We start from the raw sequence: 17,915 nt of genomic DNA on the forward strand, positions 1-17,915 counted from the left end.
GAAGAGTCAAGTCTATCACAGTTGATCAACATGCAAAGTTGTTGATAGTGTGTACAATGTTCTCCTGGTTCTGCTCATCTCACTCACCATCAGTTCATGGAAGTCCTTCCAGGTTTCTCTGAAATCCACCTACTCATCGTTTCTTACAGCACAATAGTATTCCATTACATTCATATACCACAACTTGTTCAGCCATTCCCCAATTGATGGGCATCGCCTCAATTTCCAATTCCTTGCCACCTCAAAAAGAGCAACTATAAATATTTTTGTACAGTGTGGGTCCTTTTCCCCTTTTTTAATGATCTCTTTGGGAAAAAAGACCTAATAGTGGTAATTGTTAGGTAAGACACTCCTTCTGAGCCTTTTTCCATGAAAAGAGTATTCTTGGATATTAATTTTCCCCCTCAAAGTTTTCCTGGTTTGCCATGGGTCCTTAGTTCCTTAAAACAGCTGTGCTCCATTCTACCCTTTCAGACTCCTGAGTGTTATCCCTTTTCTGAGTTTTTCTAAGGTTCAATCTCTTATATGGTCCTATTTTCTGATACATTTCCCTTGAAGATTCACCATGTTGTTTTTCATTCCTGAAACCATAAATGGTCATACTATTCCAGATCTAATGCTGAGAAAGGTCATGTTGCTCTAAGTACCCCGGAATCATCCCCTTGGACATTCATCATGCTATGATAGTTTCTGATATTTGAAGAGTCACCTATCCCCCAGCTTACCAGCAGAATGGTCTTTATACAGGTCTCTCCATCTTTCCTCTTGAGAATTTGTTATATATGGTTGTCAGTCTAGTTTCTTAAAACATCAAAAAGAACATTTACAAGTATGGAATAGTTTAGTTTCTGTTCAGAGAATTCAAGCTACTCCATTCACTGACAGTGACCATGCAAAGCAAAAAAATAACTTACTTGTTCGAGTCGTGCCATGTGTTTTTGTATTTCCAAAGTAGGAAAAAGGGAATGAGTACAAGGTACCCAATGTAAACCACTTCATCTATCACTGTTATTAATAATACTAATAGTGTTACCAATAATATATTCATTATTTTACCTAACATTCAAAATTGGTGTGTTAACAAAGAATATAAAATTAATATTGGTAAGATTATATACCAGTCTCAAAAATGACATCAAAGAAAGCTTTCTCTTCTAGGTATTACTTTGTACAACTTTGTAGAAATGAATACATAAAAATCCAGGAACTCCTTTGCCTCAGGAAACCTGTCTGATTTATGCAAGCTACTTAAATGAATGCCCTTCATCCAGCCCCAAGGCACAAAGATATTTTAATCAGCATTTGTTGAATGGAATATAGGGAATAAAAGAAGGATTTTGTTTACTACATTCTGCCTTCTAGTAGACTTCATTAATAAAATTAGGCATCCAACCAATACATTTTCATAACCTCCCACAAAAGCAGTGGTACCTAAAGACTGTATCTGTGGAGACTTTCAGAAAAAACTCCATCAAGTCTACCACTGACACCATGGTCACTCATTGACCTTTGTTTTATTCAGCAGCCTTAATAGTTGGTTAACTGTAGAGGGATGCCAGAAGCTGATTCATGAAATAATTAGACACTGAATAAAATGTTAGATTGATTGTGAAATTCTGAATTCAGTGATAATTTGTACCAAGTTCTCTTCCCTGAAATACACTTGTATATGCAGAAATACAGACTGGTATTTGAAAAGGAATGATTGCTAACAATACAATAGGAGTCTACTAGAGTCGGTTTCCAAAAGGCTCATAAGAGCTAATTGTTAAATTTTTCAGCGTTAACATTACATTTACATTTCAGAAATAAGCAATGGCTATAAGTCAGCAGCAGTAGGTGGTACAGTGGCCTGGAGTATCAGGCATAGACTCAGGAAGGACTCATCTTCCTGAGTTTCAAATCTTTCCTCTAATACTTACTAGCTATGTGACCCTGGGTAAGTCACTTACTCCTGTTTGCCTCATCTCCTTATCTGTAAAATGAGCTGGATAAGGAAATGGCAAACTCCTCCAGTATCTTTGCTAAGAAAACCCCAAAAGGGGTCACAAGGAGTCAGACATGACTAAAAACTACTGAACTACAACACACAAGTCAGGGTTTGATTTATTATTTTCTTGGTTGTCTACATTTAAGAAAGTGATGAAGAAAATCTAATCATGCAAATTAAACTTAAAAGTGTTCTGTGAACCTTTTTTTTTTTTTTTTTTCAGAGAACCCATTTTATTAAACAGTCAACAGTACACTCCTACTTTCAATTCAAATTTCACACAATAGATCCAGTAAAGAGAAATAAGATGGATCCATTAAGGGTGTATGAGTGTTCAGGAAAGACTAGCCCCTCTGGTGTTGAGGGCTTGCCTAGCCCCCGTTCAAGAATTTTCATCCACTTTTGGTGTTCACCTTCATCCAGCTCTCACCTGTGGCTCCATAGCATGCACAGTGGCCACACCCTGCTACAACCTTCTTGGCAGATGGCTTTAAACCAGGCCTCAAACCCTCAGTATTGAATTAGGGGAAATGTCTACCCCAAAGCATGTGAAGACTTCCCCCAAGAGGAATGGGCAGATGAGAACATTTTTGTTCCAACAGATTTAAGAGTGGCTGAATCAGGTGCTATGGAGCACTTAGAGCTTGGTCAAACATTGAAGACACCAAGGTCCATCCACTGTATCCCAAGCTATGGCCAGTCATCTTGATTCCTGTCTTGCAATTGGACTTTGATGACTCCGGAAGAGAGAAGACTTTGTGCAACTCTCTCACTTAAATCCAATTCACTCAGGAATCAAGATATCACCCAGCGGGGGCGGCTAGGTGGTGCAGTGGATAAGCACCGGCCCTGGATTCAGGAGTTCCTGAGTTCAAATCCGGCCTCAGACACTTAACACTTACTAGCTGTGTGACCGCTGGGCAAGTCACTTAAACCCCATTGCCCTGTTAAAAAAAAAAAAAAGATATCACCCAGTGAAGTCATTGGTCCTCTGCAAAAACCAGAGGAACAACTAGAGCCTATACCCACACTTTTTGTTGAAAGGGTTTATTTCTGCTTTGTGTATCCTGTACCTCTTCAGATCACTTTTGGTTCTCTCTGGAGGGGTCAACAAACTACCAGAGGCCAAATGTTCCTTCCAATCCCACCGTAGCCTGGTTTTAAAAATATTCTTAGCTCCTTGGCTAACAACCCAGGTGATGGTGGACATTGCCAACCTTTGCTCTACAGCAGGGAAACAACCCTTGTTTGTGTCAATGGCAGCCTACTGAACCTATAGACCCCTTTTCAGACTAATGTTTTTTAAATACATAAAATAAAATACAACACAGAGGACTGACATTCTTTGTATCACAGACTTGAGTGCCTGAAGATTAGCCTGTTCTTCTGACCTAGATCATGACAGAGTTCATAGGAAGGAGAAGAAAAAGTTCAATCACACAATGTACACCAGGCTACAGGGAACTGAGAACTTAATAAGAAGCAGTGAGCAGCAAACTGAAAAATAATTTTCAGCTAACAGATGGGTCAGTAGTGACAATGAGTGACTGTCGGCTCTCCTTCATAACTGCTCAGTAAATAATAGAGGAAATCAAAATGTTCCAGAAATTCAATGCATGGACTTGAGCTTAAAAAACTCAGTATATATCTACCTACCCTGAAGCCCAGGATGGAGAGTTTTGTTTCTATCTTGTCTCAAAAGAGGTAGTGTATATAGAGGGCCTTATAAATCCTAAGTCTAAATAAATGTCAGTTACTTTCATTATCTACTGACCAGTCAGTGGCAAATCTGTGCTTATCCCCTCAAACTATCTTCTCACTTTTGACAGTCAAACTCCCAGAAAAATGTAGGTGCGTTTATTACCAATACTTCCTCTCCTCTTGCTCACTTTTCAACACCTTGCAAGCAGGCTTCAAACCTCTTTTCCCTACTCAAGTGAACCTACTCTCTCCAATAGCTACCAATGAGTTCTTAATTTCCAAATGGTGTTTAATATTTATTCTTGTTGACCCATCCGTAGCACCTGGCATTGTTGATGGCTTCTCTTTTCTTGTTACTCTATCCTCTCTGAGTTTTTGTGACACTATTCTTCCTTGGTTTTCAGTAATCCTTTAATTAACATTTGTTGAAATGAATCGAATCAGTAAAGATTGGTGGAAGAAGCAGAGGATGTTTCTCTAGGAAGCACCTACTAATGGGCGTGCTTGATGATAGTCTTTTAATATTTGAAGAAATGTCAAAATCAAGAAATGCACAAAGCAAGAAGACCTAAGTGTTCACCACTATCAGAGTAGACATCCTGGTCAATGTCCAGTTGAAGGATTCCTTATCAGTGGTGAGGTTTCCTTTTAAACAATGATATTGTCGGGGCAGCTAGGTGGCGCAGTGGATAAAGCACCAGCCCTGGATTCAGGAAGACCTGAGTTCAAATCCAGCCTCAGACACTTGACACTTACTAGCTGCGTGACCCTGGGCAAGTCACTTAACCCCCATTGCCCTGCAAAAAAAAAAAATGATATTGTTGGGGGCAACTAGGTGGCATAGTGGATAAAGCACCAGTCCTGGATTCAGGAGTACCTGAGTTCAAATCCAGCCTCAGACACTTGACACTTACTAGCCGTGTGACCCTGGACAAGTCACTTAACCCTCATTGCCCCCACCAAAAAAAATTATATTGTCATAACTTCATTGACCTCCCCACCCCCTGCCTCAGGATATCCCACAGCCTTCTTAAAGAAATCCATAATCAATTGAAAGAAATAAATCTAGTAAACCATTGTGGGAAAACAAAGTAGATAAAAATTTTACATTGTCCAGATTACAACATATAATTGGACAGACAGTCCATTGCATTAGTCCATTATCTCAATAAGTGAAGTAGTATGTGACTACTGTTATCGTATACAGACACTAAAGATAGATAATAAACTGGACCCAGAATCAAATAGGAGAAAGATCTCAGAATTGTTTATATTTGGGAAATCCCATAGTACTTACAATGATCCCAGATTGCCTATAGTAACAGAAGTCATAGAGCTAGGGATTAGACCTATGACTTCATTGACATAGGTAACTCCTGGATGAAGACAGTTCCTCTACTAACTCGAGTTGGCATTTTTCTGCAATCTATAGTCCCTAGATTACTGAGAGATTAAGTGACTCTCCCAGAGTATATGTCAGAAGCAGGACCTTGAGGCCAGGTCTTCCTAGAGCTAAGATCACCCCTTTATCCACATTGCCACAATTGCCTCTGAGTTATTTTTTTAACATCAATAGTCTCCTGAGTTATGCTGCTACATGGAAATGAGTAATGGAACCATCATGATCTTATAAAAAGTTCTCCTCATTTTCACTCTCCACATAATGAGGAGACCCAAAAACCTCTACTTGTACAAGTGGTCCCATTCTATCTTATCTTCTTCACCCAAGGCACCCAATCTCCTACTCAGTGCCTTTATGTGGGATGTTCCCAATGCCTAGAATTTTCTCCCTCTTCATCTCTACCCCCTGACTTCCTTGGCCTCCTTCAAGTCTCAGCTAAAATCTAACTTCTGCAAGTACCTTTTCCAAAACTCCCTTAGTGCTACTGCCTTCCTAGAATGTTCTCCAATTGTCCTTTTTATACCTTGTATGTACAGGGTTATACGTATGTTTTCTCCCCAATTCAACTGTGAACTCCTTGACAGCAGGGACAGGATTTTGTTTGTTTGTTTGTTTGGTTTTTGCCTTTTTTCTTTGTATCCTCAGAACTTAAGCCTGACACAAGCAGGTTCTAATAAATGCATGTTGACTTTTTTAGCTCCCTTCAATAACTCAGTAACTGTTGAGGGGTAAAGAGGAAGTAAAGAAGGAAAAAGGCAGATGATTACATTTGTAGACTAAAAGTTGACCTAATGTTACAATGATTATAGAGGTCTGAGTCTAGTAGTGATTTGTCCCATGTTTCCTTCTCTAAACTGTCTTGCATACACAAAATACACACCTGTCTTTGAGAAGAAATAATATATAGCTCAAGTGTATTCCTCCACCCAAGGATTCAGAAAAGAGGAAAATAATACATCCTTGACATTTTTCCTAACCCCACATTTTTCCTTGAGCTACTTTCTAAATTGCATACCCTCTTCTTTTTCAGAGCACTCAGCTTCCAGGCTATTTTTCTGACTTTCCACAAAAAGCTAGTCTCTTCCTCCTATGGAGCTGATCTCTAAGAACATCATATTAAACTCACATCCCCAAGGCAGAAGGCCACATCATACCAGGGCCTTTGCCTTGGCTCTCTTGGTCTCCCTTAGGAGGGGCCAGTCTCTGTAACACAGGCTAAGAATGAGAAGATCTGCCTGTTAGCAGTGTTCATAAGGAAGGAACAGAATTCTTAATACTACTGGTCCACAGCAGGCTACAGGGAAGTGAGGCTTAACCTGAAGACAAGACTATATGGCAGTAACTGAGAAATAGCATGTTGGTTTTTTTTTTCAGGTAATCTATGCAAGTGACTCTGCTCAATAAAAGGAGAGAGCTCAAAATATTCCAGGAATTATAGGAATTTGATCATTAGCATATGTAAAAAGTTTTAAAAAAAGTATCTAGACGTAAGGATAGAGAATTTTTGTCTCCATCTTGCATCAAATAACACAATGATATAAAGGGTTTGGTAAGTAAAAAAAAAAAAATGAAAAAAGAGAGGAAGAAAGGAAAGAGCTCTAATACTGATCTGTCAGAAAAGAAGTGGGGGGATGCATTTTTGCATCAACTTTATGACCGGGGAGCCAAACTCTAGATAAGGAGTCTAGAATGGGAGGGAGGATGGAAGAATCATATATTTAGAACTGGAAGGTACTTGGGAGTCATCTAACCCTACTCCTTCATTTTACATAGGAGGAAAGGGATACTCACCAAAAAAAGGACTGGTACAAGGTCACACAACAGAGCAATAAGAACAGCCAGAATTCAAGCCTCAGATCCTAGCCACAGATCCTAGCACCTATTCTTCTATAATGTGGCAATGCTGCCATGGCCTGTGGGAAATGCCTTCAATATGGGCTCCAACACAGGAAGTTTCCAGAGGTTTTGGCTTGGGAGAGGCAAGTCACCCTTCTTGCAGAGAAATACAGTTTGGAGGACTCTGGGTTCACATCTTCTAGAGAAGTGCTAAAAAAGCAATCACCCAGGAATCTCCCCAACTCCAGTCCCCCACGAAAATCATCCCAGGTGCTCACTTCCCCACCTCCCAATGAGTCTCCCTCTGCCTGCTCTAAGCCAACCTAAAAGTAAATTCATTCCTGGCCCGAGGAATTATAAGAAATAGAAGGCTGGCCTTGGCAGATAGCATCTGTACATGTCAAAGAAAGCTTGACCTTTGACATTTTTACCAATGGCTTGGATGTAGGGGTGACTATCTTATCAAATTGCAGATGACACAAATTTGGGACAATAGCTAACATGTTCACATCAAGCCTAAATATGACTTCTGAAACTTTTACCTTTTGCTCCTAGTTTTACCTCTGGAACCAAGCAGATCAACCACTAATCTTTTTTCCACATTATGTCCCATAACAAGCATTTGGGGTATTATCTTATGAGCCATCATGTGAGGCCCTCAGGCATTGCCTAACAACATATCCGTGGTAATACTTTATGTCAGATTGGATATGTACAGATGAGCTGGTAATCTGAGGCAGAGTATTGAGGAAGGCTACAGAGAAAATGTAACTAGAGAGCTTTGTCCCAAAGCCCCCACTCTGTAAAGGGTCCTTCCATGTTCTGAAGAAAACAAATTCTATTCGCCAGCTCAAGTAAACCTCTTATTTGCCACTGCTGGTTGAGGTATATAACTCCTTTCTCCTGTAGCCCCCTCCTCTGAATCTTTTGAGAGCTTAGGAAAGCATGCACATTTCTTTCCCACTTGGTTTCTACCATCCATATATCTTTGGGGATCTGGGCCAGACCATATACATTATCCCAGAAAGCCTTTCCTAAGATATTCAATTCAATAAATTACTTATTAAGTACTTTCTATGTGCCAAGTACTGTGGTAAAAGACAGCTCCTACAAAAAAAGAAAAGGACCTGTTTTATACAAAAATATTTATATTTGCAGTTGCTAAGAATTAGAAATTGAAGGGATGCCCATCAATTGGGGAATGGCTGAATAAGTTTGTGATGGAATATTGTTGTGCTATAAGAAATAACAAGAAGGATGATTTCAGAAAGACCTGGAAAGACTTACTTGAACTGAAACCAAAGTGAAGTGAGCAGAACCAGGAGAACACTGTACAACAGTCACAGCAATAATTTGCAATGAAGAAACTATGAATGACTTAGTTATTCCCAGTAATACAATGATCCAAGACAATTCCAAAGGTTTCACGGATGAACATGCTATCTGCCTCCAAAGTATTGATATTGTCTTCATACTGAATAAAGCATACTGTTTTTCACTTTCCATTTTTAAAATTTTTCATTCTTTTCATTTCTTTCATTTTTTGCTCATCTTCACATACAAAATGACTAATATGGAAATGTTTTACATGAATGCACATATATAACCTATATCAGATTACTTAACCATCTCCAGACAGAGGAGAAGGGAGGGAGGGATGAATGAAGAGAATTTGGAACTCAAAACTTTTTTTTAAATATGAAAAATTGTTTGTAACATATAATTGGCAGGGGAATAAAATATTTTTTAAAAGACAGTCCCTGGGGGCAGCTAGGTGACACAGTGGATAAAGCACTGGCCCTGGATTTAGGAGGACCTGAGTTCAAATCCGGCCTCAGACACTTGACACTTACTAGCTGTGTAACCCCTGGGCAAGTCACTTAACACCTCATGCCTTGCAAAAAAAAAAATGCAAAAAACCCCAAAAACAAAAAGACAGTCCCTGCCCTCAAGAAGCTTTCAAATCTAAAGAAGGAGCTAACATTATAATTATATACAAAGCAAGCTATATGCAGGACAAATAGAAATATAGTAAAAGAGGAAAAGCACTAGAAGTAAGAGGGACTGGAGAAGGCTTCCTGTAGAAAGTAGGATTTTAGTTGGGATTTAAAGGAAGCTAAGGAGGTCAGTAGTCATAGCAGAATAAGGAGAACATTTCAGGACTGGGGATCAGCCAGAGAAAATTGCCTCCAAAAGCTTCTAAAACCTACATTTGTGACCAAGAGAGAAAGAGGACCCCCTGATGAACTGGTGAAGTTTCATGTCCTTGCTCCATTTCCTTAATGCAATAATTGCACCATCATGCATCCGACAAGTCCTGTAACCTTGGAGTCAATCTTTAATACCGTCTGGTTTCTCAACCTTCAGGTACAAATCAGGATATCACATTAATATATTTATACAGAAAAAAAAATTAGGTAGAGCAATAGATAAAGAACCAGTCCTGGATCTAGGAAGACAGAAATGAAATCCAGCCTCAGGCACTTATTGGCAGTGTGACTCTGAGCAAATAATTTAAGCTCTATTTGTCTCAGTTTCCTTAGCTGTAAAATTAAGATAATAATAGCACCTACCTTTGCGGAGTTGTTGTGAAGATCTAAAGGAGGTATTTATAAAGCACAGCACAGTTCCTAGAACATGGAAGATGATTAATAAATATTTCTTTCTTTTGCTACTCAGTAAAAATGCCTAAGCTATGTGTAAATTTTATTAAAAGCTTACAAACAGAAAGCAAATGAGGAAGAAAACATTCCTTATTCTAGAGAAACAAAAGTTTAGTTCTGCTGATCTGGAGACCCTGGGCTATTTAAAAAAATAATGAGAAGCGGGGGCAGCTAGGTGGCACAGTGGATAAAGCACCAGCCCTGGATTTAGGAGGACCTGAATTCAAATCGGGGACTCAGACACTTGACACTTACTAGCTGTGTGACCCTGGGCAAGTCCACTTAACCCTCATTGCCCCACAAAAAATAAAATAAAAATAATAATAATAGGAAGCTAACTCAGAGCATCAGCAGCCCTTCTTGATCCATACCAGTCAGTTACAACTCCTAATGTCCCAGGACCCACAGTTTGCCTTGATCTTGGCATTCCTGTGTGGGAGTTTTCAACATTGGAAAGTAGAAATCATTGCTAATGACCAACAAAACAGGACCCACCCCAACCTTCACCAACACAAAATGTTTAATCAGTGATTTTGCAAAGAATGAAGTTTCAGTGAACCCCACCAACACATTCTTTGATGCCAAATGTTTGATTGGTCCCCAGATTTGGTGATGCAATTGTATAGTCAAACATAAAGCATTGGCCTTTCACAGACCTATGGTCTAAGGGGAGTACAAAGGTGAGACCAAAAGTTTTTATCCAGAAGAAGTATCTTCTATGGTCTTGACCAAAATGAAAGAAATTGCTGAACGTTACCTTGGGAAAACAGTCACAAATGTTGTAATCATAGTACTTGGAGACTTCAATAATTCCCAACATCAGGCCATCAAAGATTCTGGAAACATCACTGGTCTCAATATGCTCCAAAACATCAATGAGCCCAACTGCTGCGGCCTATTGCACATCCTTGGACAAAAACGTTGGTGCCAAGAGAAATGTGTTGATCTTTGACCTTGGAAGTGGTACTTTCTATATCTCCATTCTTACCATTGAAGATGGAATAGTTGAAGTCGAGTCCACAGCAAGGGACATTCATTTGGATGAGAAGCACTTTAACAAATGCATGGTCAAGCATTTCATTGCTAAGTTTAAGCAAAAGTACAACAAAGACACCAGTGAGAACAGAGGGCAGTCCACCATCAGAGCACTGCTGTGAATGTGCAAAGTGCACCCTCTCTTCCTGTACCAAGACTAGTATTGAAATCGACTCCCCTCTATGAAGGTATCAACTTCTATACCTCTATCACCTGGGCCCATCTTGAAGAGCTGAATGCCAACCTTTTCCATAGTGTTCTGGACCCTGTGGAAAGGTAGATGAAGATAAGAAGCAGAGAGACAAAGTATTTTCCCAAGAATTCTCTTGAATCTTATGCTTTGAACATGAAGGCTACCATAGAGGATGAAAAACTCCAGGGCAAAATTAATGATGAAGACAAACAGAAGATACTTGACAAATGTAATGAAATAATCACCAGGCTGGATAAGAACCAGACTGCTGAGAAGGAAGAATTTAAGCATCAGCAGAAAGAATTGGAGGAGGTATGCAATCCCATCATTTAGTAAGCTATACCAAAGTTACAGGTGGCATGCCAAGAGGCATGGGGGGGGGTGTTCCTGGGGGGTGGAACAGCCCCATCTGGAGGTGCTTCTTCTAGACCCACAATTGAAGAGGCTGACTAAGCACACCCAGAGAAAGAGCATATCACACAGTTTTCCAAAAACTGAAGGACTACCATTTGTAGCCAGAGCAGTAGCAGTTTAAAAGTAACATTGAAGCTACTGTGTAAATGGGGAATTCAGATACTTCAATGTATGCAGAAGAAAGGAATGAAGCACATTGCACTTTATCAATACTGTAAAACAAGTTGAAATGCAATACTTGTCCTGGAGAATAAATGCTACTTAAGATTGGCACCATTTTTAAATAATGAGAAAGCAACATTAAACTGACAAGCCTGGACTGTGGATTCATGATTCATGATTCATAAATCAATCACAAGCCTCTGAGAGTAGTAGGTTTCAAGAGACATGAAGTGTGGATAAGTTCAGTTTTATTTTTAACTACCTGCTATCTCTGTAGAAGGGCTGGATTTGAAAGAAAAGTCTCTGCCCAGAGAAATGAGGAAGCTAAAAACCATGACTCAAGCTATCCCCTCCTCACCCTTTGCCCCTCCCCAGCACACTGGCAATTCAACCCACCTTTCTCCCTACAAGTACTTTCCAAATAATAATTAATAATAATAATATTTATTATACTACTATAATATAATATACTATTATATAGCCCATACTAATATATTAGTATATATACTATATTATGTACTAATATGTTATTATGCATTAGTATATTATACTCTATAGCTATTCTATATCATACAAATACATTAGCATATGTTTATATATTAGTACATATGCTAATATCTTACTACTATGTAGTATATGTGCCATATATACTAATATAAGTATTATAATATATTTTATTATAATAAAAGTTGTTGCTCAGTCATTTCAGTCATGTCCAACTCTACATGATCTCATTTGGCATTTTCCTTGCAAAAATACGTTGGAGTGGTTTGCCATTTCCTTCTCCAGAATATTTTTTTCAGATGGAGGAACCTGAAGCAAAACAGTTAAATTACTTCGCCAGGGTCATATAACTAGTAAGTATATGAGGTCACATTTGAAGTCGGTCTTCCTAACTCCAGGCCTGGAATTCTATCCACTGCACCACCTAGCTGAGCACCTTAAGGTTTGCAGAGCCCTTTCAAATATGAACTCATTTGCCCTCGCAATAACACTGGGGGGGTACATATTAATATTACTCCCCAATTTACAGATGAGGAAAATTGAGACCCATAGAAGTTAAGTGTCTTGTCCAGAGTCACAATGCTGATTAGCTGGTAAGTGCCTGAGGTCAAATTGGAATTCAACTCTTCCTGACTCCAAGTACACCATTATTATCCACACTGACATCTAATGGCCCTCACAAACTAATATCTGCATAATTTTTTGTATGGGTCATGTCCATATTCCTAGATCTCCCCCCCAAAACACACACACACACACACACACACACACACACACCCCTTGATTTTCAGTTCCTTGAGGAAATAGTGACACTTTTTCATCTTTGTATATATTTGACCTAGCATCAATACTTTGCATGTTAATGAGTAATGTAATTCCATTGTTTATTGAACCGTATCATACTATGAGTTTTTGAGAAGGGTGGAGTGTTTATTGTGAAATGACCTGGGTTCATATTCTATCTGTGTCATTCTGAGCAGCCTTAGGCAAGTTGCCTCAACTTTGGGGGATTTAAGATTCCTCATCTGTAAAATGAGGGTGCTATTATAAATTATCTCTATTTTATAGATGAGGAAATTGAGAAAGAAGTTGAGTGATTTGCCCAAGGTCATACAGCTAGCAAATGTCTAGCCTGAATTTGAATTCCAGTCTTTTGACTCTAATCCCAATGTTCTGTGATCTATAGTGCCCACCAGCTGCCTCTATTTGTATTCTTCATTATACACTAAAATAAAAGGCTCTTCAGCATTTTATTCCTTAGTGGCCCTAGATTATCTTAATCTATTTACATGACCCTGGCAGAATATATCAACTTGAATGCAGGTATTATTTGATTTTTGTCTTTATATACCTAGCACAGTGTTCTTGTACATAGCAGGCATTTAATAAATATTTTTAAAATAAAATCTGCCACTGGGATTGGTCTTCAAATCCCCTAGTCCCTAATCATAGGGGGAAAAAAATCCCCAGCAGCTGCAAAGACGCTGTTTTGAAATGGCAAAGCACCTACTCCCAAGTTTTAAAGAGCAAAGTTGTTAATTTACTGAAAAGAGGAAGCCCCATTTAAAAATAAGTCCTCCCCAAATAACCCTAATCTAAGAGAATTGTTCCTCTACTTTGTACTGCCTCAGAACTACATTCTCTCTGTCTCTGTCTCTGTTTCTCTCTCATCTCTCCCTCCCTCCCCCCACCCCCCATATTGCATATCTTTTTTTTTTAAGGGGGGGGGGGCATGGCAATGAGCGTTAAGTGACTTTCCCCAGGGTCGCACAGCTAGTAAGTGTCAAGTGTCCGAGGTCGAATTTGAACTCAGGTCCTCCTGAATCCAGGACCAGTATTTTATCCACTGTGCCACCTAGTTGCCCCCCATATTGCATTTCTTTAGAATGAATTCCCCAGTAATGACAGTTCTCACAGTATTTGTGTGTGTGTGTTGTGTGTGAATTTAAGTGATTGATCAATTATTTCAAATAATGATACTCAGAAAGGTTTGTGAATGTGGCCTAGAGATTGACAGAAAACATAAGTTCTAAAAAGACTTGCTTGCTTATGTATTTATGTATTTTTCTCTTACATATTCCACAGACATGACTTAGAGGAACATGAGATGACTTTGTTATCTTTTCATGTATACAAACATGTGCACGCGCGCACGCACGCACACACACACACAGAGAGATACCAACCCTAGTAGGCTATTGTTGTCTCCAGCAATTTTAAACATCCGAAGGCCTGAAAAGAGCAATGGCAGGTTTGTGAATTGTGTCTCAAACAAATCCTGTTTGGTGGAATAAGTGAAAGAGTTAACACGATTCACAGGCTCTCATCAAGCTTTCAGACTCTTTCCTCTGAAGGGCACTCCTCGTAAGAACTTCAGCATCTTGCTGAGGGAAACTGCCTTGTGCGCAATGGGGATTCTATCCCTTTGGGAGCCTCATAGCTGCACAGCTCTTCTCTCATTTTAACTATAAAATATTTGTTGTTTTTCAAAGGGGGAAAGCTAGGAAGGGTGCTAGTAAATATAGCAATTATAATATGTTTTCATTTATTTATGTGAAGTCAGTTGATGCTATTATTTCAACATAAAAAGTTAACAACTTGCATTTCTTATAGAGCACTTCCAAGCTGAAAAGCCTAGAATTTTTATGACAAAATATAAGCTCAACAGAACATTTCATAGCGATATCCATTTTTTTAAAAAATTAATTCTCCCTTTTATTGAAGAAAATTCTCCATTCATTCCAAATTTGTTTTTAATTCCTTGGGTTTATAAGGAGATGTCATTTTTAGAAGTGAGATCACTAAGGAGCATCTTAAGACTATCAGTAGCTTATAACCTCAATTTTCTTCATACAGGGTCTGGTTTTCCTCATGGAGGCTAATGGATGAACACATGCAAGCTAAAGAATGCCTTAATAGGAATTCACTGACTTTAGCATAGGTACATAAGGGGATTGTGATGGTATTTCTGAAAATGTAACCTGTTCGTTGCCAAGAAGCTCTTCCACTTCTGCAAATATGCATCAGTTCTTATGTCCAGAAAAAAACACATTAGAGAGATCTTTAAGAGAATTAGGTGGAGAGCCTGGATAAAAACAGAAACAAAAACAAAACACCTTTATCTCCAGATTTACATGCCTATGTGTGCATGTCTCTGTATGTATGTGTACATATGTGTGTGTATGTATGAATAAGCTTTTAACCTAATTTTCTTTAACATATGCAGTATGCTTGTAAAGCACAAATACATTAGTACTGTATATAACATGTAAATATATACTGTCTGTGACATATGCAGCATATATAGATATTATATTTATGTTAGATAGGGTATTCAAATAGATACCATATAGAGAGATATGCAGATATATATACTAGAGAGAGACAGAGAGCAAATGAAAAGGCATATATGTTGTTTTATGAACTTTAAAGCATCAAATAAATGATAGTTTATTATTGTTATCACTATTATCATTATGATTATAATTTTGGCTTAGAGGTAGTAGATCTGAATTCAAATCCAGCCTCAGATACTTATTAGCTGTTTGATCTTGGTCAAGTCACTCCACCTCAGCTTTCCTCAGTTTCCTCAAAATGAAGACAATATAACATCTATCTCCCAGAGTTGTTGTGGGGATCAAATGAAGAATATTTCTACAATGCTTAGCACAGCTCTTGGCACATAGTAGGCACTATATACATGCTAACTTTACTATCTTTATCATTAAACAGAGAAAAAGAGAGTTTTTCAACTATGTCCTAGAACAACATCTACCTTCCACATAAGCAAACCTAGTTTTTCTTCTATATAGTATTTACGTTGTTCTTAAGACTTAATTAATCCAGGGAACTAAGGCTCCAACTATTTTCAAAATTTACCCCAGAAGGGTTGAAGGCTCCTGGGACTGGAAACATGCTTCTTACCAGCATTTTACCATGGCAATTGCCAAGGCAAGGAAAGCTGTGCCAACTGGATCAATGTTGTTACCTTGCCGATCACCTTCTCCATGCCACCTGTTGTTATATAAAACTCCTTTCGTTAATTATTAGATGGTCTATAAGTGTTTCATTTTGTTTCAGTCCTTAACCACCTTAAACCACCAGAATAGCCTGAATCAGACCTGATCCAAAACAAATGGGTACTTCCATCATCAGTCAATAGTCAACAAGTGTTTATTAACCACTTACTAGGTATCTCTCAAATAATGAAAGAAAAGACAGTTTTATTTATAGCAGAGATAAATTGATTTATCAGTCTCATTATAATAATCTCCACCTTGGGGAGGTAGAGTGGGGAGGCCCATCCTTCTCCATTATAATATTCTCCACCTTGGGGTGTACAGGGGAGGGCTTATCCTATTTATCCTATTTTTGGAGTTCCTAGGGTCCTAAGCCAACCCCCGAGGCTGGTACCGTTTTTTCTGTGGAGGTGTGTTTTTTGGGGTTTACATGTTCATAAGGTGAATCTGGGGGACAAATTTTGGCCTTTTCTGCGCATGTCTCTGTTTTCCCATGACTAGTTTCAAAACATAATCATTTTTCTTTTATTTCTGGTATGAATTTCTATAGGCTGTCAATTCCTTTTATTTGTAGTCAGGTCTCCTTGGCCTAGGTCCCTCTGTTCCTGTTATGGGCACTGATTTATGCGGGTACCAGAACCTAGCATAAGTTATCCATTAACTGAGGTCTGACTCCCTTTTAGAGCTAATATCTGGATTAAAGCTTGGGTCCTTAGGTTTTTCTGTTAACCCTTTTTCCACCTCCTACATCAATATGTGTTTGTTACATATGGTATTTGAATAGATACCATAGAGCCATGAAAACAAAAGTAGTCTCATTTCACCATTTAAAATCATATGACACTTATTTGCTTACTTGTTTACGTTATTTGTGTGTTTATTTTTGCAAGGAGTGTAGTGGAAGAGTCCTTGGTTTTGGAGTTGGAGTATTTGGGTTCAAATGTCGACTTTCACATTTATTGGTTGTAACTAGAGTGGGACAAAATGTAGGGGAGCTAACAGAACTTGCAGTCCCTCAGAAGCAGAGAACACTGAAGCTTCACCTCTATTTGGCAAGAATCCTTACACCGAAGCCACAGCCCAGGTGAGTTCCTCCCCAGATCCAGTCCTCCCTCACTCCCCAATAGTAGCTTTGTGGAGTCCCAGGGTCTTTACCTATGAGGCAAATACTCCTCTCCCCTGGATTTGTATAATGATGACATCAACATTTATATTGTGCTTAAATGTTTACAACTATTATTTCATTTTATCCTCACAACAAACCCAAGAAAGAAGTGCTATTATTATCCCCATTTTACAGATGAGGAAATTGAGGCAGACAAAGGTTAAGTGATTTGGCTGGCATCACGCAACTAGTAAGTGTCAGAGGCTGGATTTGAACTCAGGTATTCCTGATTCCAGATCTACTGCCTTACCTAACTGCCTCCAGCAGATTGATTTCAGGGCTAAATTCACTCGGCTTGCTTGAAGTACAAAAAAAATCGATAGTTCTTCTTTACCTCTCTATGCCTCAGTTTCCTCTCCTACAAAATGGAAATGATATTGGACCTACCTACCACAAAGGCTCATTATGGTAAAGGTGCTTTGTAAATGTTAAAATGCTTTAGAAATGTCAGCTATTGTTTTTATTATTAGTCAGTGAATGGAAGCAGCATAGCATAGTCAAAAGAATGCTGGATTTAGAGTAAGCAGAGACTAAGGTTCGATTTTCTTTTTCTTTCTTTCTTTTTTTTTTTTTGGTGAGGCAATCGGGGTTAAGTGACTTTCCCAGGGTCACACAGCTAGCAAGTGTCAAGTGTCTGAGGCTGGATTTGAACTCAGGTTCTCCTGACTCCAGAGCTGGTTCTCTATCCACTCGCGCCACCTAGCTGCCCCCTCGAGGTTCAATTTCTACCTTACTAACTGTGCGACTCTGGCCAATCACTCTCTGAGTTGAGAAAAATTAATATCATATCATTATATTATAACTAATTATCCATTGTGATCCACCCTTTTC

At 38.8% G+C, this 17,915-nt stretch overlaps 1 pseudogene; it reads left to right on the forward strand.

The window, feature by feature from the left end:
• The first annotated feature begins 9,982 nt into the window (after positions 1-9,982).
• The window catches only part of LOC122738320, a 94,064-nt pseudogene continuing 86,131 nt past the window's right edge, over positions 9,983-17,915 (forward strand).

This window comes from Dromiciops gliroides, chromosome 2 (assembly GCF_019393635.1).
Source record: "Dromiciops gliroides isolate mDroGli1 chromosome 2, mDroGli1.pri, whole genome shotgun sequence".
In the NCBI taxonomy this organism is placed as follows: Eukaryota; Metazoa; Chordata; class Mammalia; order Microbiotheria; family Microbiotheriidae; genus Dromiciops; species Dromiciops gliroides.